This window comes from Mustelus asterias, chromosome 10 (assembly GCF_964213995.1).
Source record: "Mustelus asterias chromosome 10, sMusAst1.hap1.1, whole genome shotgun sequence".
Classification (NCBI taxonomy): domain Eukaryota; kingdom Metazoa; phylum Chordata; class Chondrichthyes; order Carcharhiniformes; family Triakidae; genus Mustelus; species Mustelus asterias.
Window position 1 is genome coordinate 66383989 of NC_135810.1, and position 25896 is coordinate 66409884.

Genomic DNA, 25896 nt, shown 5'->3' on the forward strand with positions numbered 1-25896 from the left:
ATATAAGAAAAAAACAGTGATTTAGGTTCTTGTCACAATGTATTAGTTATTCTGCTTGATCTTCTTCTGGAGGCTTCAAAGATGTGCCGGTTCGGTGGATTGGCCATGCTAAATTGACCTTTAGTGTCAGGGTAAATACTTGGGGTTTATGGGCATAGGGCCAGGGTGGGGTTGTGGTTGGCACAGGCTCGATGGGCTAAATGGCCTCCTTCTGCATTGTAGGGATTCTATGAGACTATGCTTCTATTTCGCATATATGTTAATCTGAAATTGTTCTGGAATCTTATTTGACCAAAGCACTGTTTAAGATGATGCAGTTTAAAAACAACTGAAGATGCTGCAACTCAGAAGCAGAAAATACTGGAAACACCCAGCGTATTGGCCATCTGGGAATAGACAAATTGATGTTTTCAAATATGGATCTTCCATTGGGATTTCTGTTTTAGCTTCATGATCATTTTTTTTCCTCCATGTGGACACCAACAAAATGACCATGCTGGAAACTGACCCCTGTCTGTATGAGATTTCTTCCTGCATTATAACTATAGTGGTGATGCTAGTACTGGAGATCAGGCTCATTCAGGCTCAGATCAAAGGCAGGTATTGTAGTAAAACTATTAAATTGGTTCATATGACAGCATCAGTCTACTGTATGCCAGTAATACCTTTACTGCACAAAAACAGGAAATGCTGGAAATTCTCTGCAGGTCTGACAACATCTGTGGGGAGAGAATAGAACCAACGTTTCGAGTCTGGATGACCCCTCATCAGAGCTAAGAATAAAGAGAACCAGCAGAGATTTATACTATGAGGGTGGGTGGGTTGGAATGGGACAAAGGGAATGTAAATGATATAGAAGGTTGAGAAAGATGCAGATGAGATCACTAGGTGCTTCGATATGCATCTATTATCAGATATGGGATAGAATTGTGGAATTTTGCAGAAGAGCCAGATTATTCAGCCAAAGTCTGCAGCATCTTGACCCTATAACCTCCTTAGTCTCATTCCACTTTATAAACTTTCAAGTTGATCTTTTTTAAAGAGTGAAGCAATCTCCCTTTTAAAAAAATTCAAATCTTTTTGTATAGGAGAATTCCATATTCTAATCACCACCTAGGTATAGAAATAAAAAAAAACTTTTTTATTTTCTTGCAATTATTTTCATCCTTTTTTATTGTTTCGCTAACAAAAGTGATGGAAGCTAGCCAGAATTTATTCCCACTTGGAAATAAGTGGACGTATTAGTGAGAGGCAACATGGTTTTGTGAAGGGGAGGTCGTGTCCCATAAACGTGGTCGCCACATTACAGGAAGGATGTGGAAAAGATTGAAAGGGTGCAGAGGAGATTTACAAGGATGTTGCCTGGATTGAGTGGCATGCCTTATGAGGATAGGCTGAGGGAGCTTGGTCTTTTCTCCTTGGAGAGACGTAGGATGAGAGGAGACCTTATAGAGGTATATAAGATGTTGAGAGGCATAGATCGGGTGGACTCACAGAGGCTTTTTCCCAGGGTGGAAATGGCTGCTACGAGAGGACACAGGTTTAAGGTGCTGGGGGATAGGTACAGGGGAAATGTTAGGGGGCCGTTTTTCACACAGAGGGAGGTGGGAGAGTGGAATCGGCTGCCGTTAGTGGTGGTGGAGGCAAACTCAATAGGGTCTTTTAAGAGACTCCTGGATGAGTACATGGGACTTAATAGGATGGAGGGTTATAGGTAGGCCTAAAAGGTAGGGATATGTTCGGCATAACTTGTGGGGCCGAAAGACCTGTTTTGTGCTGTAGTTTTCTATGTTTCTAAACTTGATCGAGTTTTTCGAGGAAGTGACGAAGATGATTGATGAGGGTAGGGCAGTGGATGTTGTTTCAGTAAGGCCTTCGACAAGGTCCGTCATAGCAGACTGGTGCAGAAGGTGAAGTCGCATGGGATCAGAGGTGAGCTGGCAAGGTGGATACAAAACTGGCTCGGTCAAAGAAGTCATGATGTGGAGATGCCAGCGTTGGACTGGGGTAAACACAGTAAGAAGTTTAACAACACCAGGTTAAAGTCCAACAGGTTTATTTGGTAGCAAAAGCCACAAGCTTTCGGAGCCTTAAGTTCCTTCTTCAGGTGAGTGGGAATTCTGTTCACAAACAGGGCATATAAAGACATAAACTCAATTTATAGAATAATGTACATTATTTACATTTATAATTTACATTATTCTGTAAATTGAGTTTGTGTCTTTATATGCCCTGTTTGTGAACAGAATTCCCACTCCCTTGAAGAAGGAGCTTAAGGCTCCGAAAGCTTGTGGCTTTTGCTACCAAATAAACCTGTTGGACTTTAACCTGGTGTTGTTAAACTTCTTACTCGGTCAAAGAAGACAGAGGGTAGCAGTGGAAGGGTGCGTTTCTGAATGGAGGGCTGTGACAAGTGGTGTTCCTCAGGGATCAGTGCTGGGACCTTTGCTGTTTGTAATATATATAAATGATTTAGAGGAAAATGTAACTGGATTGATTGGTAAGTTTGTGGACGACACAAAGGTTGGTGGATTTGCGGATAGCGATGAGGACCATCAGAGGAATATAGATCAGTTGGAGACTTGGGCGGAGAGATGGCAGATGGAGTTTAATCCGGACAAATGTGAGGTAATGCATTTTGGAAGGTCTATTACAGATAGGAAATATGCAGTAAATGGCAGAACCCTTAGGAGTATTGATAGGCAAAGGGATCTGGGTGTACAGGTACACAGGTCACAAAGTGGCAATGCAGGTGGAGAAGGTAGTTAAGAAGGCATACGGCATGCTTGCCTTCATCGGCCGGGGTATTGAGTTTAAAAATTGGCAAGTCATGTTGACGCTTTATAGAACCTTAGTGAGGCCGCACTTGGAATATAGTGTTCAATTCTGGTCGCCACACTACTAGAAGGATGTGGAGGCTTTGGAGTGGGTACAGAAAAGATTTACCAGGATGTTGCCTGGTATGGAGGGCATTAGCTATGAGGAGAGGTTGGAGAAACTTGGTTTGTTCGCACTGGAGCGACGGAGGTTGAGGGGAGACCTGATGGAAGTCTACAAGATTATGAGAGGCATGGACAGAGTGGATAGTCAGAAGCTTTTTCCCAGGGTGGAAGAGTCAATTACTAGAGGGCATAGGTTTAAGGTGCGAGGGGCAAGTTTTAAAAGAGATGTACGAGGCAGACTTTTTTCACAGAGAGTGGTGAGTGCCTGGAACTCGTTGCCGCGGGAGGTAGTGGAAGCGGATACGGTAGTGACTTTTAAGGGGCGTCTTGACAAGTACATGAATGAGATGGGAATAGAGGGATATGGTCCCTGGAAGCATAGGGGGTTTTAGTTAAGTCAGGCAGCATGGCCGGTGCAGACTTGGAGGGCCAAAGGGCCTGTTCCTGTGCTGTTATTTTCTTTGTTCTTTGTTCTATCCATTGCCAGCTTACAAACCTTAAGATTTCTATCAAACCCCCCTTTCATTTTCTTGGCTCTAGTTTGGGAGGTAGAGGGAAATTGTAACTTCAAAAGTCTCTCTTCTGTGACCTCCTCAGCCCTTGCAACATCCCAGTTAATTTCCATTGCATCTTTAACATAGCTTGTCTGTCCTTCCTGTACTAGGGTGCCCAAAACAGTAAATCAAATTCCTGCAGCTTCATTTATGTCTTCTAAAAGTTCAACAATATATTTCCTTGCTTTTGTCTTCTTTTGTCCACAGGTACAATACTAATCATTCTATTTCCCTTTTTATATGGTGGTATATTAGTGACCAGGACTTTGGCTTACATGGCACAATTTCAAAATTTGCAGATAACAAACTACAGCGAATTGTGAGGATGATAATGATTGATAGACATGTCACCAATGAAATTTAGTGCAGAGAAGTGGCATATTTAGGTAGGAAGAACAAGGAAAGACGATATAAACAAATGGATATAATTCTAAAGTGGGTGCAGGAGCAGAGAGAGCTGCAGTCTTGAAGAGTGCAGGGCATGTTGAGAAAACAAGTTATTAAAGCATTTGTCATCCTGAGCTTTATAAATAGAGGCATGGGATACTAAAGCAAGGAGGTTATGATGAATCTTTATAAAACTGATTAGGCCTTGACTGGAGTATTGTGTCCAATTCTGAGCACCACACAGTGGAAAGAATGTAAAGATTTTAGAGGTGATGCAGGAAAGAATGGTTCCAGGGATGAGGTATGTCGGTAGCGAGGGAGAAGCTGTTCCCATTGTTGAAAGAGCCTTAGACTAGAGGAGACAGATTTAAACTGATTGCAAAGGGCTTTTTTATTCAGAGTAAATCCGGGTCCCCAGAACATTAGCTGAGTTTCTGGATTAATAGTCTAATGATAATGCCACTAGGCCGGCGCGTCCCCTGTTCCTTCACTGCATTTAAAATCTAATCTTTTGAAGTTTATTTTCTCTCCCTATTCTTGCTTCACATTTTTCCATGCTGTTCAGCACATATTGCTTACGATGCTCTGCCTGAAAGCATGATGGAGGCAGATTCAATCATCGCTTTCAAATGGGAAGGAAAATAAATGGGGAACTAGTTGAGTTGCTTTTGCTAAGAGCTGGCAAAGCTTGATGAGCTGAATGACCTTTTTCTTTGCTGTAAACATTCTACGATTTCCCTTGATTCTCTATCTGCACTTTAATGACCTGTTTTTCTGCACACCAAAAGCTCTCTGATTTTTAAAATTCCTTTGTGGGACATGGGCGTCGTTGGTTGGCCAGCATTTGTTGCCTATCCCTAATTGTCTGAGGGCAGTTGAGAGTCAACCACATTGCTGTGGGCCCGAAGTCTCATGTAGGCTAGACAAGATTTCCTTCCCTCAAGGACATTAGTGAACCAGATGAGTTTTTACAGCAATTACAATGGTTTCATGGTCATGGATTCATAATTCCATTTTTAAAAATTGAATCCGGGTCCCCAGAACATTAGCTGAGTCTCTGGATTAATAGTGTAGCGTTAATACCATCAGGCCATCATCTCCCCTGTTCCTTCACTGCATTTAAAATCCAATCTTTTGAAGTTCATTTCCTCTCCCTACTCTTGCTTCTCAATTTTGTGCTGTTCAGCACATTTGCTTATCTGTCCATCTGGCTAATCAATTTGTTCTCCCATCTTTTATAGTCTTGATCATAATTTGCCATATCTGCCAACTGGGTGTCATTAACAAGGTTCAATATTGTTCTTTCCAATCATAATTCCAGATATGAGTTATAAGGAGAGGCTGAATAGACTGGGACTTTTTTCTCTGGAGCATAGGAGGCTGAGGGGTGATCTTATAGAGGTCTATAAAATAATGAGGAGCACAGATCAGCTAGATAGTCAATATCTTTTCCCAAATGTAGGGGAGTCTAAAACTAGAGGGCATAGGTTTAGCGTGAGAGGGGAGAGATACAAAAGTGTCCAGAGGGGCAATTTTTTCACACAGAGGGTGGTGAGTGTCTGGAACAAGCTGCCGGAGGTAGTAGTAGAGATGGGTACAATTTTATCTTTTAAAAAGCATTTAGATAGTTACATGGGTACGATGGGTATAGAGGGATATGGGCCAAATGCGGGCAATTGGGATTAGCTTAGAGGTTTAAAAGAAAAAGGGCGGCATGGACAAGTTGGGCCGAAGGGCCTGTTTCCATGCTGTAAACCTATATGACTCTATATTTATGTCAATTAGTCCCCTCTCCTTGCATATGTTGGATCAATTTTCTGGCCAACCGGAGTGTAAGGATGGAGGTTATTTGCACCAGCATGCCCAATTATAATTTGGTCTTGATTTTGAAGTCCATTTCTGTGTAATATTTTGAGATTTAATATATACAGTTAAATGGCATTTTGGGAAACAAAGTTGTTTGGAGCATAGGACTTATTCTGCAACGCAGATTGAGAGAAAAAAAGATGCAAGATTACAAGAGCATGTTATACAGCAGACCATCGGTATTTCCCATTATAAATGTGGAATAACAATTTGTAATGGAAAAAATTAAAAGAAAAGTGTGACAGAACAATAGGAAGTAGTTTTGTAGCAAGGAAATATGTACAGATGTAAGCTTTTTTAAAAAACCTGAATACTAAAACCAACTCTTCCGCTGATCCCTGTGGAATGCCATTTGCCACAATGACTGTTTTGAGAAAAATGTTCTTTTACTTTGTTCCTTCATCTGTCTAACCATTTGGGTAAATTTCTTGTTATGGTATTGTTGCCTCCAGGCTCCTATTGGTTATAATACCCTTTGAATTCTTATGTGTCACATCCATTATAGTTCCTTTATTTGTCCCAAGAATTCTACTGGGTGTTATTTTTCAATTCTATAACTCATGCTGGCTTTCCCTGATTAGTTCACGTGTCTTCAAGTGTTAATAACTTTGCTTCATTCCTTTCGCCTTTGCGGTGGCACAGTGGTTAGCACTGCTGCCTCACAGCGCCAGAGACCTGGGTTCGATTCCTGGCTTGGATCACTGTCTGTGTGGAGTTTGCACGTTCTCCCCGTGTCTGTGTGGGTTTCCTTCCACAGTCTGAAAGACATGCTGTTTAGGTGCATTGACCCGAACAGGTGCCGGAGTGTGGCGACTCGGGGAATTTCACAGTAACTTCATTGTAGTGTTAATGTAAGCCTTACTTGTGACTAATAAATAAACTTTAACTTTAATGTCAAACGGCTTATAAATTCTCAACTCATCCCTGTTTCTCTTTTTTGGAGGACAGTTTTATTTGCCACTTTTCAGTTCTCTGCCACCATCTTCTTTCGCAGTTTTGGAAACATTTACCAGCAGGGCCTTAATCCTTTCTTTCCTCAGAACCTCTGATGTAGGCCAATAAGCTGTGGGATTTATCTACAATCAGTTGCAGCAACATCGTAGGTCCCTGTTAAACACTGGCCATCAGTTACTGTGTCTACACCAGTGTTGTCTAAAGTGCTAGGCATTAACCAATCGTAGCTCGTTAGAAATCCAGATGTGAAAAATTTTATTAGGACAAAATAAATCACGATATTGTTAAGCATGTGATCATGATGCTCCTAATCATATGATGTATGCATATCTCCTTAACCTTTTTGTGCATTTGTTGGTAAAATGCTAAACTGAAAAACAGTGTGTATGTATGTTCCACTTTCTTGTTACTGAATTTCTAACGAGCTACGATTGGTTAATGCCTAGCACTTTAGAATGGTGGTAGATGCTAAGTAAACATACACTCTGATAAAGCACGTTTAGTGCTTTAACTAACTCTGTCTCAACATATTCCAGGAGGTCTTGGCTGAAGTGATGTCATAGGAAGCCAGTGGCATTGCCTGAGATTTGAATTTCTTCACTGGCCTAATTCCTCATTCAGCCCGCCATCTCACCTCACTTCCCTTGACCATTCTCCCAGATTCAGCTTTTTGACATTTATTTTTCTCTTTGGTCTCCCGATTCTCTTCCTTAGAAACATAGAAAAACTACAGCACAAACAGGCCCTTCGGCCCACAAGTTGTGCCGAACACCTCCCTACCTTCTAGACCTACCTATAACCCTCCATCCTATTAAGCTCCATGTACTCATCCAGGAGTCTCTTAAAAGACCCTATTGAGTTCGCCTCCACCACCACTGACGGCAGCCGATTCCACTCGCCCACCACCCTCTGTGTGAAAAACTTACCCCTAACATCTCCCCTGTACCTACCCCCCTGTGTCCTCTTGTAGCAGACATTTCCACCCTGGGAAAAAGCTTCTGAGAGTCTACCCGATCTATGCCTCTCAACATCTTATACACCTCTATTAGGTCTCTTCCCATCCTTCGTCTCTCCAAGGAGAAAAGACCGAGCTCCCTCAGCCTATCCTCATAAGGCATGCCACTCAATCCAGGCAACATCCTTGTAAATCTCCTCTGCACCCTTTCAATCTTTTCCACATCCTTCCTATAGTGAGGCGACCAGAACTGAGCACAGTACTCCAAGTGGGGTCTGACGAGGGTCTTATATAGCTGCATCATTATCCCCGGACTCCTAAACTCAATCCCTCGATTGATAAAGGCCAGCACACCATACGCCTTCTTAACCACCTCCTCCATCTGCGGGGCCGATTTTAGAGTCCTATGGACCCGGACCCCAAGGTCCTTCTGATCCTCTACCGTACTAAGAGTCTTTCCTTTTATATTGTACTCCTTCATCCCATTTGTCCTACCAAAATGGACCACGACGCATTTATCTGGGTTGAAGTCCATCTGCCACTTCTCCGCCCAGTCTTGCATCCTATCTATGTCCCTCTGTAACTTCTGACATCCCTCCAGACTATCCACAACCCCACCAACCTTCGTGTCGTCAGCAAACTTATCAACCCATCCCTCCGCTTCCTCATCCAGGTCATTTATGAAAATGACAAACAGCAAGGGTCCCAGAACAGATCCCTGGGGCACACCACTGGTGATTGACCTCCATTTAGAAAAAGACCCATCTATACCCACTCTCTGCCTCCTTTGGGCAAGCCAGTTCTGGATCCACCGGGCAGCAGCCCCTTGGATCCCATGCCCTCTCACTTTTCCTAGAAGCCTTGCATGGGGGACCTTATCGAACGCCTTGCTAATATCCATATAAACCACATCTACCGCCTTCCCTTCGTTAATGTGTTTAGTCACATTTTTGAAGAACTCCACCAGGCTCGTAAGGCACGATCTGCCCTTGACAAAGCCATGCTGAGTATTCTTGAGCATACTAAACCTCTCTAAATGCTCATATATCCTGTCCCTCAGGATCTTCTCCATCAGTTTACCAACCACTGAGGTTAGACTCACCGGTCGGTAATTACCTGGGCTATCCCTATTCCCCTTCTTGAAAATAGGAACCACATCTGCAATCCTCCAATCCTCCTTGCTACAACTTAGTGTCTTTTAAATGTTTAATTCTGGTTTCCAAGTCTAAGCCTTGGTGTTCAATGTCCCAAGATTAGAGAAAAACAAATAAAGGATCACTGATCTGACTGTGTTAATAGTGCAGCAAGTTTGCCAACAGCTGCAACTGATGTGATGCTAAATTTATAGAAGTCCTTTGACTACCCTCCCAATTCAGTGACGTGCATGATTTAACTGATAGACTTTTCTGTATTCAGGCTGAGACTGTCTATCTGTCTAACTTGTTTCCAACAGAGCTACTTGAACTGAGATGAAATGTTGATATTTAGCTGTTCTAATCTTATGCCTGTATTTATGGCACAAAACTGCCAGAGCAGCATGCTCCACCCTAACACCATTTACCAAATCCAGAAGCATTCGGTGCACAAACTGAGTCCACAGCTCAAGTGCAGATGAGAACTATGTAGGCCCACACTGGATCTTTCTCAGTCGGTGAGCTGTCTTGTTTGCTTGCTGCCGGTGTGCAACCTCAAATCTTGGTCACGTTTAACAATCAGGGATTTTCTAAGTACCGAGTGGGGTGATTATCGATTCAGAACTGTGTGTCTTTCCCAGGGTAATATAGGGAAACAATCCTGACAGGTGCAAGGAGGGGTAAAACTGAACCCTTTGTTTATTTCAAATTTCTCAGATTGCTTTGAAAAGCTGCCAGGAGACAGAAGCTGATTCCTGGAGGCTCCTGGCCATTCTGGGTGGATTGGCAACCCTAATTTAATTGTACAATGTAAGGCATTTTCTCCTAAAATTCGTGCAAGTGGCTCAAACAACATTTCCATTGTCACGTCAATGACTGGTCAGCAATTGCCATTGGACAACACTGCACTACTCCCACATCTGATGGTTGTACAACTTTGATATCTCATGTTTGTATTATCTGTCTTGTAAATGCAAAATATGCCTTTTAGTTTGATCAATTTGGATTGAATCTCTCCATTCAACCAGCATACCCTACCCTTTGAACAGAGCACAGCTGCCAGAATAGCAAATACAAGGGCTTATGAATTTGTCTGTGCTGTGGAAGTGTGCAATGTGCAAAATTTGCAGAAGAAGTCCCTTTTGCTTATTTAGGGTGTCATTGTAAGATTAGTTTGCCCCGCAGTAGCCTGTGCCAACACTGGCTCCACTTGAAACCAGATCTTGGGATTGCCTGTGACCTACAAGATAATTGCTCTTCCTGAACTCGTGTCTAACCTCCCACATCACTGTTGCCCCTGGTCCCACATATCTGAGCGCTGCTGCATGATACTGTATACCTCACTGGTGGGTTATAATGCTGCATTATAATTAAACTTGTGGCAGAATATCTGGGAATCCCTTGTCTACCAAAATTATTGGACTAAGGTCAACTTGTGGACTCCATTTTCATAATACCGGATTAAGAGAAAATAATACTAAGCTATCAACAGAAAAAATATGACATTATCCTCTGAAACTTCAAAAACCTTGGTGGACATGGAATGACTGCAAAATGATTCATCTCTCTGTAAAGAATCTAGAAAGAGAACAATAAAAACCCTATTTAGGAAGTGGACAGTTGAGTGATGACTCAACTTCCTGTGATTTATTTTTAGAATAACTTCAAGTAATTTAGCAACCTAAAAACATATTTTAGTTCTGATTGATTGATTTTTAAAAAATATTTCAATAAAGGTAGGTACTACATTTTGTAATTGTATCCTACCTTCAAAGTTCTTATGAAGCCATGATGTATTAATTCTGTTTATAGCTATTTCTGTTCTCCAATCATTTACCACAGAATTGCTGGAGTGTAGTTTACACTGAATGAAATTGACCAAAAGCAAATAAGGAATGGTGCAACGAAAGGCTTATTTAAGATAAAACTGTGTTGTATATCTGATAGGAAGTTTGCGACAGAAACGGTCTTGCATGCAAAAAAGTATTCATGTTGACAGTACAATATCCTCTGGTCATTTCCGTTGTGGGACTGAGCAGGGTGGGAAGTGGCAAGGCTGTTTTCTTAGTTCATTTGACCAACTCAGCAATTTTGGGGAAAAAGTTGCACATCTGTGGTGCAGAATTATATTTTTCCTTTTAAAGTAAATATAACTTGAGCAGTGGATAATATCTGTAGTGTGACTGATTTTGTGTCTGGAATTGGTGTCACTGTCAATTAAATATCACTTGTGTCACCAAAAAAATGAGGTGGCATCAATTGATAAACCACATTACTTTAGTATAATATTTAAACCATAGATAGCGGCACTACATTTCATCATGTATTGCAAAGATGTATGTGGAATTGGCAATTTAGAGGATGCAGTAGGTTGCATGTTGATGAGAATATATTGAAGATCAACTTTCAGGTTACATTTGCAACATGCACAATTTGTCTTTCAAATGAAGTTGGGAATGCTCTGAGTTCCCTTCACGTTATTTTCTAACTAGGCCCAAGGCTTTTTCTTTTCCCTTTTCCTTTTGTCTTTGCCTGGTGGTTAGGGGTGTGAGGCGGTAGATGGAGAATGATGGTGTAAACATTCTGCACCATATATAGATGGAACAGTTGGTGGACCAAATTGGCCATGCTTTTTTTTTGTATATTTGAACCAGTGCTGGGTGGGCCGAGCTAGTGCCCATTAGTACAGTATTGGAAGTAGCAGTAGGGGAAGCAATGGCCGAGTGGTATTATCGCTAGATTATTAATCCAGAAACTCAGCGAATGTTTTGGGGACCCAGGTTTGAATCCCACCATAGCAGATGGTGGAATTTGAATTCAATAAAAAATATCTGGAACTAAGAATCAGCTGATGACCATGAAGCCATTGTCGATTGTCGGAAAAACCCATCGGGTTCACTAATGTCCTTTCAGGATGAAAATCTGCCATCCTTACCTGGTCTGGGTTACATGTGACTCCAGAGCCACAGCAATGTGATTGACTCTCAACTGTCCTCTGAAATGGCCTAGCCAAGGACAACTAGGGATGGGCAATAAATGCTGGCCAGCCAGCGATGCCCATGTCCCAGAATGAATTTTTTAAAAAAAGTAATAAAGTACATTTTCTTAGTCTGATCACTCTCTTATGCCCACTTGAACAAGTTTTCAACAATCCCCTCCTTCTCCTGAAAGACAACAACAATTTCTAATCCTGGCATGATATCCAACAGGAGACAGCATGCTGACGTGTTGAAAGATCTCTACTGGTCATTACGTACGTATTCACCAATGAATTCATAAAATCATCATTTTTGAAGAGTATTTTTAACAGATGTCCAAGTCTACATTCTGTAAGGTTTTGTGTTGCTGTAAATGAAACCTTGAATTTATATTAGGAATGCCAACATGCTAATATTTATTGGTCTAATTATTTTTTTAAAAATCAGAAAATGTAGTTCCACGCTCTGCATTTTTGAGCTTTGTAATCAGAAATTAAATGGCATTTTGAAGGACATCTTTTTGATATACTGTTACTGAATAAATTATTTTTGTGCTATGGTGCTCCAAGCTGTTTTTGTTAGTTTTCAGATTGCTACAAGTATATGTAAGATGAGAAAGGGACAGAAGCAGGAGGAGAGATCGTATACTATTTTATAATTCATGGAAGCTTTGGAATAACATTTGAACATTTTGTTTACCTTAGCCTTAAATAGAAAGCTAATTATTTGAGTGCTTCTTATTCTGCAGAACTTTTCTTGATAATCGTTAAGGGACAATGGAAAATGACTCATAGAGCTGTTTCTGATTCTTGGGCTGAAAGATAAGCCAGTGTCAGTTTTGGCCTTGTAAGTGATAGATTTAATTTCCCCTTTTCATCATTATGTCATTTAGAAACAAAAATAAAACCAGAATATGCTTGAAGTACTCAGCAGGTTAAGCAGCAAGTGTGGTGGGAAAAGCGTTAGGCCAATGCCATGAAATATATTTTTTGAAGATTAGAATTTTTCAAATTTAATTGTATGAACAGGAAGTGGGTAATTTAAACACCCAAGATTTCTCCTTTCTACACCTATCAGTAAACAGAAAGGTGTTTTGATTTGCTTCCCCCTTTATAAGCAGTGGTGCTTTTCCCAACCCTTCAGTTTTGGTATGATCTAAAATTCTATTTATAACCCCACAGCAGACCCGAGATGGAATGAACTCAAGAAGGTTAGTTTATTTGCACAAACTGAAAATGCAAGCGGATGGGTCGTTACGTGACCCCTGTGCCCTCGTACAGTAAATGAGGGAAAGAGAAAGAAAGACTTACAGGGCAAAGAAGACAGAGAAAATAATTATTGTTTCATGTGAGTCAAGAATCAAATGCAATGATGTATTCCTTCACAGGGGTCAGCAGGCTGAACTGATGCTGGATAATTCACCTTTTCAGTTGACTTCCAAGATGAGATAGACATGCAAAGATGAATTAGTCTTGGAGGTGATGGTACAGAAGGTCTACTAGAAACAGTGTAGATGGGGCCAGGCATTCAAACCTGATCAGAGCCCCTTTTCTGTGCTGCTGCTTGCTAGATGGAAGGACGACAGACTGAGCTTTGCAGCTCCACAAGGCAATATTACTGGTTCCACTGGGGGTGGGGGAGGGGGGGAGGTGGCGGTTGCGGGGGCATATCACATGTTTTCCACCTCTCCACTTTGGCTTTGATTAAGGATGTGTATGCCTTTGTCTGGGTCCCTGCGATTGTTAATGTTCCAACCGTTAAGTCTTAAAGGGAGGTTGCAAGGTCCTATGTCCTAGCCAGGCCTGCCTTATGAAATGTAGATGGCCTTTGTATGAGTCCCTTTGTATTTGGTCTCTGCAGTGTGCAAGGGGTCGTGAGGGTCTCTTCAGAGACATTGAGGTGTCAGTTTCTACAAAACTGCCATATTGGTTCTTATTGTTTGATGGTCACAGACAGACATAGATTCAGCTATTTTAAAAGAGTCTTTGTTCAGTTTTAAAATTTTTTAGAAAGTAATCATGAGGATATCCCATATATGTTTTATAAAACTGTATACTGTGAGGTCATAATCTGTAATGTGTTCCAACTCTGGGCATGATATGTGGGATATTGAAATGTCAAATAAGGCCACAGCAAATTAATGCCCTTGTTCAATGATTGTGGATGATACTCATGACAAATTAGTGCATGATTCAGTCGGCAGGCAGACAACAGCAACAACTTGCATTTATGTTATCTTTAACATAGCAAAGTAGCCTAGGAAAGATTTTAAGAGGTAAGGATGACTTGCCTAGTATCTGAACACTCCCTTCTTGCCCTTTTAGGCTAGTACCCAGAGGAAAAACAAAAGCCTATATGCCAGGGGTCTAGTCAGTTGCAGGAGTTGCAGGAAGGTGCTTGCTTGAAGGAACCACCAATGGCCTAATAGGGTTCAACTCCAGATTTCATGTCAGGTTTACTCCCATAGCCTTTAACTCTTGATGTTGTTGTTAATGTAAGGTACCCATCCAACAGCAATGGATCACCAAAGGGGTATAGTTATGAGTAAAGAGGAATATGGGAGTAAACCTGACATGAAATCTGGAGTTGAACCCTATTAGGCCATTGGTTGTTCCTTCAAGCAAGCACCTTCCAGCAACTCCTGCAACTGACTAGACTCCTGGCATATAGGCTTTTGTCTTTTCTCTGGGTACTAGCCTAAAAGGGCGAGAAGCGAGAGTTCAGATACTAGATAAGTCTACCTCTTAAAATCTTTCATATTCCTCTTTACTCATAACTATATCCCCTTGTGATTCATTGCTGTTGGATGGGCGCCTTACATTAATGACAACATCAAGAGTTAAAGGCTATGATGTCAGTAGAAAGCTGCCCCTTGAGGCAATTCCGGGGTGAATTGTCATGGGTGCAAAAAGGACAATCAGTTTAAAATGCAGACTAACAAAGCTTATTGAGTAGTAAAGATTGATACTTAACATTTTACTCATCAAAGCATGGCAGGCATAGTACACAAGTTCAACATGTGTTAGTCTAACGAAGAGTCATCCAGACTTGAAACGCAAGCCCTGTTCTCTCTCCACAGATGCTGTCCGACCTGCTGAGACTTTTCAGCATTTTCTGTTTTGGTTTCGGATTCCAGCATCTGCAGTAATTTCCTTTTATCTATTTGCAAAAAATCTGTTGTCCAATATTTAAAAATGTTTATTATATAAAGAAGAATCTGAGCCAGTGATGTAATTGTTGATGCTAAATGTTTGACAATTGGCATCTTCTGATTTCACACCTCCTTCTCAAGTGTTGACATTGATGGAAAAACGTTTGTGAAGGAAAGTGTGAAAACAAAGGAAGAGAATTTCTCAACACGTTGAATCTAATCAAGAATATCAATGAGTCGGATTCTCTGGCCACTTATCTAACTCTTGGTGGGACCTTCGTTGTTGTCAGATTGGTTGCCGGATTTGCGCACATAACAACTGAACTTCAAAAGCAGCTCCTTTTGATGTGAAATGTCTTGGAGCATCCTAAGACAATGAAGTGCTGTACAAAAGCAAATCATATTTATTATTTAATTTGCACCATTATAGATGTTTCCTCTCCGGAGAGAAATGAATAGCCACATATAAAACTTCAGAGAGAAACAGTTTCTTTGATTGTCAAATGTATGTGACTAAAAAAGCTTAGGATATGTATTTGATGTTAAAGCTGCACAGTACAGAGCTGACTGATTATCCCCTAGTGACCCTTGAAAATGCTTATTGTCTTGATCTATAATTATCCTTCAAAAACTGTGGAGTATTTAGTGTGGCACAATATTCTAATATAAAAAATGAATTTCTGCATTTTAACCATATGTGATTCTGGACAAGTATCAGAAGTGAAAATTCTGAATTCCTTTCATAATTTGATATTATGTAACTTGAGGTAAATTGATACATTAACTCGCTTGCATATCTTCTATATGGTGAGAAGGCTTCAATTAAAGTTCAACTTTGTCCCCTTGTCATGTATTTCACAAAGTTGAGGAGGCTGCTTTCACACCTTCTGGCAGCATTTGTACATGCTATTTAATTTGATTTATTATTGTCACATTTATTGGAATACAGTGAAAAGTATTGTTTCTTGTGCGCTACACAGACAAAATATACGGTTTTATAGAGTACATGGGGAGAAAGAAAGGCGAAGGTGCAGAATATAGTGTTGCAGTTACAGGAAGAGTGAATAGAAAGATCAGCTTAATGTATGATAGGACCATTCAAAAGTGGCAGCAGGGAAAAAGCTGTTCTTGAGTCTGTTGGTATGTGTTTTTAGACTTTTGTGTCTTTTTCCCGACAGAGAGTATGTTTGGGGTGCATGGAGTCCTTGATTAAGCTGGCTGCTTTCCTGAGGCAGCAGGAAGTGTAGACTGAGTTGATGGATGGGAGGCTGGTTTGCATGATGGACTGTGTTCATAATCCTTTGTAGTTTCTTGCAATCCTGGTCAGAGCATGGTTGCACAACATTACAGATGTTTTTAAATGTGAATATTGCTGGACATTAATTTGTGTCTGTAGCTTTGTGCTCGTGTTTCGATTGATTCACTGTATAATTTTCACAATTGGGTGAGAGAAAAATAATTAGTTCCCTTTCAATCATTACAGTGGTTGATCATTTAATCTTCTCGGAGAGGCAAAGGGTCCGATTTTTGATCCTGTGCATGTGAATGGGTTTGAGTGAATCTTCAGTGTTTTGACCGTGACATTCCACATGCTGTGGTTGTGATTAATTCCATATCCTTTGTCTCAAAGAAAATCACTTTAAAATCCAATCTTGATTCTAAAGAGAAGTTACTGAAAGCCAACTGTTCTTTAATGCACATTCCTGAATTTTACAGGTGCCTCTTAATTTAATCACATTTGTTTCAAAATTGTGTTTGGCTTTTATTTGTTTGCAAAGAAAAATTAGAAAAATAAATGTTGGAACACAGCATTGTGACACGTTATGCATTAATCTTGCTCCTCTGAAAGTACCAATTGTTTGTGGGTCGCTGTTGACCATGAGAGCAACTCTTTTTTAAGAAGATGTTAAATGTAAATATTTGCATACTTTATGTAATTATGTATTTGTAGCCATCCACCTTTCGAAAACTTAAATGAGAATACAGTAAGTCCTCATTTAAAGTTTTAGTTGCGTTCCTGAAAATCACAACTTTAAATGAAGCTACATTATATGGGTTCCCATAGGAATCAAAGTTGAAGCGGGAGTTAAGTTCCTGTGGATATGTCTCACCCTGAAAATACAACTTATAAGTTGAAATACTATACTGTACATATGTGGCACTGTGCATTCTCAGCTGGAGTAACTTGCAAACTAAAATACATCACTTAATATAGCAGAAATACTGTGTACATTGAAATTAGCTAACATTAAAGCACCCAGACAAAACCTTGAGCAGAAAAACTATATTGTCTCACCCACGGCACTCTTTAAACTAACCTCAGCTTATGCTGGCTTTCATTTTCCTCTGTCTCGCTCTCTCCCCTTTTCTCTTTCCTGGATGGCACAGTGGCAGTGTGGTTAGCACTGCTGCCTTACAGCGCCAGGGACCCAGGTTCAATTCCACCCTTGGGTCACTGTGCGGAGTTTGCATGTTCTCTCCACATCTGCATGGGTTTCCACCGGGTGCTCCAGTTTCCTCCCACAGTCCAAAGATTTGCGAGTTAGTTGGATTGGCCATGCTAAATTGCCCTTAGTGTCAGGGGGACTAGCAAGGGTAAATGCATGGAGTTATGGGGATAGGACCTGGGTGGGATTGTTATCAGTGCAGGCTCGATGGGCCGAATGGCCTCCTCCTGCACTGTAAGGATTCTATGATTCTAAACATGGAAAACGAGAGATTGCTGTATCTGATTCTACACTTCCCCATACGATGTGCTGTTTCCTCAGACCACAAGAAGTAAAATTTATTTTTACAGTTACATGGGTAAAATGGGTATAGAGGGATATGGTCCAAATGCGGGTAATTGGGACTAGCTTGGGGGTTTAAAATAAAAGGGCCACATGGACAAGTTGGGCCGAAAGGCCTGTTTCCATGCTGTAAACCTCTATGACTCCTCTTCCCCCTTATTTCTCCTTTGCCCTCTCTCTTTCTCACTCTCCACTCCTCTTTCTCTCTCCCTTAATGTTTCAAGATGATCATCAGTGAGCAGGTAGGGGTAGCACAGTGGTTAGCATTGCTGTCTCACACTGCCAGGGACCCAGGTTCAACTCCAGCCTTGGATGACTGTCTGTGTGGAGTTTGCATGTTCTATTCATGTCTGAGTGGGTTTCCTCCCACAGTCCGAAAGATGTGCAGTTAGGTACATTGGCCTTGCTAAATTGGCCCTAAGTATCCCAAGAAATGTCGATTAGGGCGATTAGTGGGGTAAATGCATGGGGTTACAGGGATGAGGTGGGGATGTAGGTCTGAGTAAGATACTCTGTCTGAGAGTTGGTGCAGACACGATGAGCCAAATGGCCTCCTTCTGCATTGTAAGGATTCTATGGTTCGATGAAGTTGTGAGTGTGTAAGTGTTATTTGATAGCCGTGAGACTTCCCATCACTTTGCTGATTATCATGACTACATTGATGGTGTGTTAATCGGCCAGATTGAGTTTGCCCTGCTTTTTGTGGACAGGACATACCTGGGCAATTTTCCAAAGTGTTTTGGCTGTACTCAAACAGCTTGTCAAGGGTGTGGTGAGTTCAGGAGTACAAGGCTTTAGTACCAGTGCCTGAATGTTGTCAGAGCCCATACCTTTGCAGCATCTAGTGTATTCAGCCATTTCTTGATGTCGCGTGGAGTTTTTAAAAAAATATTTTACTCCATCCTTAAAGTCACAGTGCCAATGCTCAGAATAGACCGGGCAAACACAAATTCATTCTTTGCTTGCTCCAAAAACCAGATTCAAAATCCAATTGAATCCAGTTCATGGTACCCACAAGAGAGACAAACAAGATCCAAGCTGATATCTTGTGCTTGATCTTAGCCAAAAGACTGAGTCACGTCGAGTTAATCAAAGTGGCTGCAGTCTGATAACTGTGATGCTGGGGACTTCAGGAGGAGACTGAGATGTATCATCCACTTGGCATTTCTGGTTGAAGGTGATTACAAATGCTTCAGAGTTGTTTTTTGCAACAACGCATTGGGTTCCTCCATTGAGGATGAGAATATTTGTGGAGCCTCCTCTGCTAATTAGTTTTAATTTGATTTATTATTGTCACATGTATTGGTATACAGTGAAAAGTATTGTTTCTTGCGTGCTATACAGATAAAGCATACCGTTCATAGAGAAGGCAAGGAGAGAGTGCAGAATGTGGTGTTACAGTCATAGCTAGGATGAGATCAACTTAATGCAAGGTTGGCAGCAGAGAAGAAGCTGTTCTTGAGTCAGTTGGTTCATGACCTCAGACTTTAGTATCTTTTTCCCGACGGAATAAGGTGGAAGAGCGTATGTCCAGGATGTGTGGGGTCCTTAATTATGCTGGCTGCTTTTCCAAAGCAGTGGGAAGTGTAGACAGAGTCAATGAGTGGGAGGCTGGTTTGAGTGATGGACTGGGCTACCTTCACGACCCTTTGTAGTTTCTTGCGGTCTTCGGCAGAGCAGGAGCCATACCAAGTTGTGGTACAACCAGGAACAATGCTCTCTGTGGTGCATCGAAAAAGTTGGTGAGAGTCATAGCTGACATGCCAAATTTCCTTAGTCTTCTGAGAAAGTAGAGGCGCTGGTGAGCTTTCTTAACTATAGTGTCGGCATGGGGGAAACCAGGACGGGTTGTTGGTGATCTGGACACCAAAAAACTTGAAATTCTCAACCACTTCTACTTTGTCCCCATTGATATAATGTGGAGATGCCGGCGTTGGACTGGGGTAAGCACAGTAAGAAGTCTCACAACACCAGGTTAAAGTCCAACAGGTTTATTTGGTAGCAAACACCATAAGCTTTCGGAGCTTGCTGTTCCTTCGTCAGATGGAGTGGTCTCTGTTCTCCAACAGTGCACAGACACAGAAATCAAGTTACAGAATACTAATTGGAATGCAAATCTCTACAGCCAGCCAGGTCTTAAAAGGTACAGATAATGTGGTTGGAGGGAACATTAAACACAGGTTAAAGAGATGTGTATTGTCTCCAGACAGAACAGCTGGTGAGATTATGCAAGACCAGGGGCGAGCTGTGGGGGTTACTGATAATGTGACATAAATCCAACATCCCGGTTTAGGCCGTCCTCATGTGTGCGGAACTTGGCTATCAGTTTCTGCTCAGCGACTCTGCGCTGTCGTGTGTCGTGAAGGTCGCCTTGGAGAACGCTTACCTGAAGATCCAAGGCTGAATGCCCGTGACTGCTGAAGTGCTCCCCCACAGGAAGAGAACAGTCTTGCCTGGTGATTGTCGAGCGGTGTTCATTCATCCGTTGTCATAGCGTCTGCATGGTTTCCCCAATGTACCATGCCTCGGGACATCCTTTCCTGCAGCGTATCAGGTAGACAACGTTGGCCGAGTTGCAAGAGTATGTACCGTGTACCTGGTAGATGGTGTTCTCACGTGAGATGATGGCATCCATGTCGATGATCCGGCACGTCTTGCAGAGGTTGCTGTGGCAGGGTTGTGTGGTGTCATGGTCACTGTTCTCCTGAAGGCTGGGTAGTTTGCTGCGGACAATGGTCTGTTTGAGGTTGCGTGGTTGTTTGAAGGCAAGAAGTGGGGGTGTGGGGATGGCCTTGGCGAGATGTTCGTCTTCATCAATGACATGTTGAAGGCTCCGGAGGAGATGCCGTAGCTTCTCCGCTCCGGGGAAGTACTGGACGACGAAGGGTACTCTGTCCACCGTGTCCCGTGTTTGTCTTCTGAGGAGGTCGGTGCGGTTTTTCGCTGTGGCGCGTCGGAACTGTTGATCGATGAGTCGAGCGCCATATCCTGTTCTTATGAGGGCATCTTTCGGCGTCTGGAGGTGTCTGTTGCGATCCTCCTCATCCGAACAGATCCTGTGTATTCGGAGGGCTTGTCCGTAGGGGATGGCTTCTTTTACGTGTTTAGGGTGGAAGCTGGAGAAGTTGAGCATCATGAGGTTATCCGTGGGCTTGCGGTATAGTGAGGTGCTGAGGCGACCGTCCTTAATGGAGATGCGTGTGTCCAAGAATGCAACCGATTCCGGAGAGTAGTCCATGGTGAGTCTGATGGTGGGATGGAACTTGTTGATGTCATCATATAGTTGTTTCAGTGATTGCTCACCATGACTCCAAAGGAAGAAAATGTCATCGATGTATCTAGTGTATAGCATCGGTTGAAGGTCCTGTGCGGTGAAGAAGTCTTGTTCGAACCTGTGCATGAAGATGTTGGCATATTGAGGTGCGAATTTTGTCCCCATGGCTGTTCCGTGTGTCTGGATGAAGAACTGGTTGTTGAAGGTGAAGATATTGTGGTCCAGGATGAAGCGGATGAGTTGTAAAATTGCATCTGGAAACTGGCAGTTGACGGCATTGAGTACTGAGGCCGTTGCAGCAATGCCATCATCGTGGGGGATGCTGGTGTAGAGTGCCGAGACATCCATTGTGACGAGGAGTGCTCCTGGTTCAACTGCTCCATGTGTGTTGAGTTTCTGTAGGAAGTCCGTAGTGTCGCGACAAAAGCTGGGGGTTCTTTGTACAATGGGTTTCAAGATGCCCTCGACATAGCCGGAGAGGTTCTCGCACAGGGTTCCATTTCCTGAAACGACGGGACGGCCGGGTGTGTTCGCCTTGTGTATTTTTGGGAGGCAGTAGAGATCTCCAACGCGTGGAGTACGTGGGATGAGAGCACGGAGGGTGCTCTGAAGGTCCGGATCAAAGGTTTTGATCAGTGTATTGAGTTGACGGGTGTGTTCTTTGGTTGGATCTGTGGGTAACTGTCTGTAGTGTTCCTCGTTGTTCAGTTGTCGGTACACTTCTTTGCAGTAATCCGTTCTGTTCAGTATGACGATGGCCCCTCCTTTGTCTGTTGGTTTGATGACAATGTTGCGGTTGGTCTTGAGAGCGTGGATGGCGTTGCGTTGTGCTGGGGTGATGTTCGGTGCTGTCTTGTGAGTGCGGCTGATGAATTTGGTGTTGAGCGGAGAAGCTACGGCATCTCCTCCGGAGCCTTCAACATGTCATTGATGAAGACGAACATCTCGCCAAGGCCATCCCCACACCCCCACTTCTTGCCTTCAAACAACCACGCAACCTCAAACAGACCATTGTCCGCAGCAAACTACCCAGCCTTCAGGAGAACAGTGACCATGACACCACACAACCCTGCCACAGCAACCTCTGCAAGACGTGCCGGACCATCGACATGGATGCCATCATCTCACGTGAGAACACCATCTACCAGGTACACGGTACATACTCTTGCAACTCGGCCAACGTTGTCTACCTGATACGCTGCAGGAAAGGATGTCCCGAGGCATGGTACATTGGGGAAACCATGCAGACGCTATGACAACGGATGAATGAACACCGCTCGACAATCACCAGGCAAGACTGTTCTCTTCCTGTGGGGGAGCACTTCAGCAGTCACGGGCATTCAGCCTTGGATCTTCAGGTAAGCGTGCTCCAAGGCGACCTTCACGACACATGACAGCGCAGAGTCGCTGAGCAGAAACTGATAGCCAAGTTCCGCACACATGAGGACGGCCTAAACCGGGATGTTGGATTTATGTCACATTATCAGTAACCCCCACAGCTCGCCCCTGGTCTTGCATAATCTCACCAGCTGTTCTGTCTGGAGACAATACACATCTCTTTAACCTGTGTTTAATGTTCCCTCCAACCACATTATCTGTACCTTTAAGACCTGGCTGGCTGTAGAGATTTGCATTCTAATTAGTATTCTGTAACTTGTTTTCTGTGTCTGTGCACTGTTGGAGAACAGAGACCACTCCATCTGACGAAGGAGCAGCAAGCTCCGAAAGCTTATGGTGTTTGCTACCAAATAAACCTGTTGGACTTTAACCTGGTGTTGTGAGACTTCCCATTGATATAGACAGGGGCATGTTCTCCACTACGCTTCCTGAAGTCGATGACTATCTCCTTCGTTTTGTCGACATTTGACAGAGATTATTGTTACAGCACCAGTTCACCAGATTCTCTATCTCATTCCTGTACTCTGTCTCATCATTGTTTGAGATCCAACCCACTACGATGGTGTTGTCAGCAAACTTGAAAATCGAGTTGGAAGGGAATTTGGCCACACACCGCCATTTAAAACTGGATGTGATAGGACTATAACACTTGGATTTGCTCTATTGGTTGCCGGATTGCTTAGCTCTGTACATCTGTACGTGTAGTTTCTGCTAATTGGGTTGTAACTAGTCTTGTGTTAAAGCTTTAGCAGGTTTATAGATTCATTACACATTTGTAGCACGGAAGGTGGCCATCTGGCCCATCATGTCCATGCCAGTCAACAAAGACCTGACTACACTAATCCCATTTTCCAGCACTTGGCCCATTGCCCTAGAAGTTATGGCAGTGCAAGTGAATATCTAAATACTTCTTAAATGTTATGAGAGTTTCTGGTGAAACCACCCTTTCAGGCAACGAGTTCCAGACTCCTAACACCATCTGGGTGAAAAAGATTTTCCCCATTTCCTCTTTTAGCCTTTTATGTCTTACCTTAAATTTATGCCCTCTGGTTATTGACCACTCTACTAATCCTATCCACCCTATTTATGCCCCTCATAATCTTATACGCCTCTGTCAGGTCCCCCCTCAACTTTCGCTGCTTCAAGGAAAACAGCCCCAGCCTCATAGCTCTGACCCTCCAGCCCAGGCGACATCCTGGTGAATCTCCTTTGCTCACTCTCCAGTGCAGTCCTTTCCAAAATGTGGTGACCAGAACTGCAGGTTGGCACCTCATTTTAATTATGCATGATGCTGGTGCTGACCTGTCCACCTGCATCATTCATTGAACAGAATTGATACTCTCAGCTGATGGTAATGGACAATTGACTGATATGCCAGGCGGTGCTGGTGATGGCCCTCATGGTTGCTCAGTTTTCAGTTGCTAGACCTATTTTGAATCTATCCCATTTAACCACACAACACTGGACAGCACTGTCGATGGGAAGACAAGGATTTGTGTCCACAAGGACTGTGTGATGGTAAAAGCAAAATACTGCGGATACTGGAATCTGAAACAAAAACAGAAAATGCTGGAAAATGCACTATTCTCTCCCCACAGATGCTGTCAGACCTGCTGAGATTTTCCAGCATTTTTTGTGACTGTGTGATGATGGCTGCTTTCAGTGCTGTCTTGGACAGATGCATCTGTGACAGTCAGATTGTGAGGGCGATGGAAAGTAGAGTTTTCCCTGTTGATGGTTCCTTCGCCTCCCACCGGTCCTGTCTGGCAGATACGTGTTTTAGGGCTTGGTCAGTCCTCCACCCAGAGAATTTTCTGTGTCCTTGCTACCATCTGCTTCTTCCAAATGGTGTTCAATATGGAGGAATGCTGGTTATCAGCTGATGACTCCAAGGGCAACTCCCTCCCAACTGTATGCCACTGTGATTTTGATTTGATTTATTATTGTCAAATATATTGGAATACAGTGAAAAATATTGTTTCTTGCAGGCTATACGGCCAAAACGCACCATTCATAGAGTACACAGGGGAGAAGGAAAGGGTGCAGAATATAGTGTTACAGTCATAGCTAGGGTGTAGAGAAAGATCAGCTTAATATATGGTAGGCCCGTTCAAAAGCCTGATGGCAGCAGAGAAGAAGCTGTTCTTGAGTTGACTGGTACGTGATCACAGACTTGCAGCTTTTCCTGATGGAAGAAAGTGGACGAGAATATGTCCGGGGTGTGTGGGGTCCTTGATTGTGCTGGCTGCTTTTCCGAGGCAGCGGGAAGTGTAGATAGTGTCAATGGATGGGAGGCTGGTTTGCGTGATGGACTGGGCTACATTCACGACCCTTTGTAGTTTCTTGTGGTCTTGGTCAGAGCAGGAACCAGACCAAGCTGTAATATGTCCAGAAAGGATGCTTTCTGTGGTGCATCTGTAATAGGCATGTGCTGTGGTTGGGCTGGACATGCACGGGATAGTGTTGGTGATCTCTGGACATTGCCTGTAAAGTATGATGCAGTGAGTATGACCATCAGGCTGTTTGGTGCTTGATTAGTCTGTGGGACAGCTCTCCCAGTATTGGCACAAGCCCGCAGATGTTAGCAGAGAGTACTTTGCAGGGTCAACAGGGCAGGATATGCTGTTGTCATTTTCAGTGCCTTGATCATTGCTGGGTGATCCATTGCTGGGTGGTCCATTGCTGGGTGGTCTACCTTGTTTTATCCCTTTTATAAGTTTTCTGTTGCAGTTTAATACAACTTAGTGGTTTGCTCGACAGTTTCACTTAAGAGCCAACCACATGGTATGTGTCAGTCACGTGGGAAAGATCCCAAGATGGTGCCAAAGTGTGACCACTTCTTGCAAGCTATATTCTTGCCCAGCATCCCTATCTTTTATTCTCGTTCTATGATTTTAGAACTCTAACTCTTTTAAACTCTGTAACAATGCTATCTTTATTTACACCCTCGCTATGACTGCAACACTTCATTCTGCACCCTCTCCTTTCCTTCTCTATGAATGGTATGCTTTGTATAGCGTGCAAGAAACAATATTTTTCACTGTATACTAATATATGTGACAACAATAAATTGGATCAAAGACTGGAAGATTTCCTTCCCTAAAGGACATTAGTGAACCAGATGACTTTTAATGACAGTCTGATAGTTTAATGTCGAGCTTAATGTCAGCTTTTTAATTAATTACTTGAATTTAAATTCCACCTCCTGGAGTATTAGCCTGGGCCTCTGGATTACCAGTCCAGTAACATGGCCATTACGTCACCATCTCCTCTATATTTCCGATTAATACTGGAAACTACTGCAAATAGCTCATCACCTTGGAAAAGGTTGTGAACCATAAGGGAAAAATGATACTCATGCGGGGAATTGAGGGGTGGTGTAAAAACCTGTTGTGGGATTGGATGATAATAAATAGTTAACTTTTCCATGCTCTTATGCAATTGCAGTCCCAGTGAGAGTGATTTGCTATTTACTATTTTCAGTTTTTGTCTGCACTGTTTTCAGAATTTGAAAT

General features: G+C 42.7%; 1 protein-coding gene across 1 annotated transcript in view; it reads left to right on the plus strand.

The window, feature by feature from the left end:
• The window catches only part of LOC144499646 (NADP-dependent malic enzyme-like), a 154043-nt gene that overhangs the window by 982 nt on the left and 127165 nt on the right, over window positions 1-25896 (plus strand). The gene's annotated exons all lie outside the window — the stretch shown is intronic.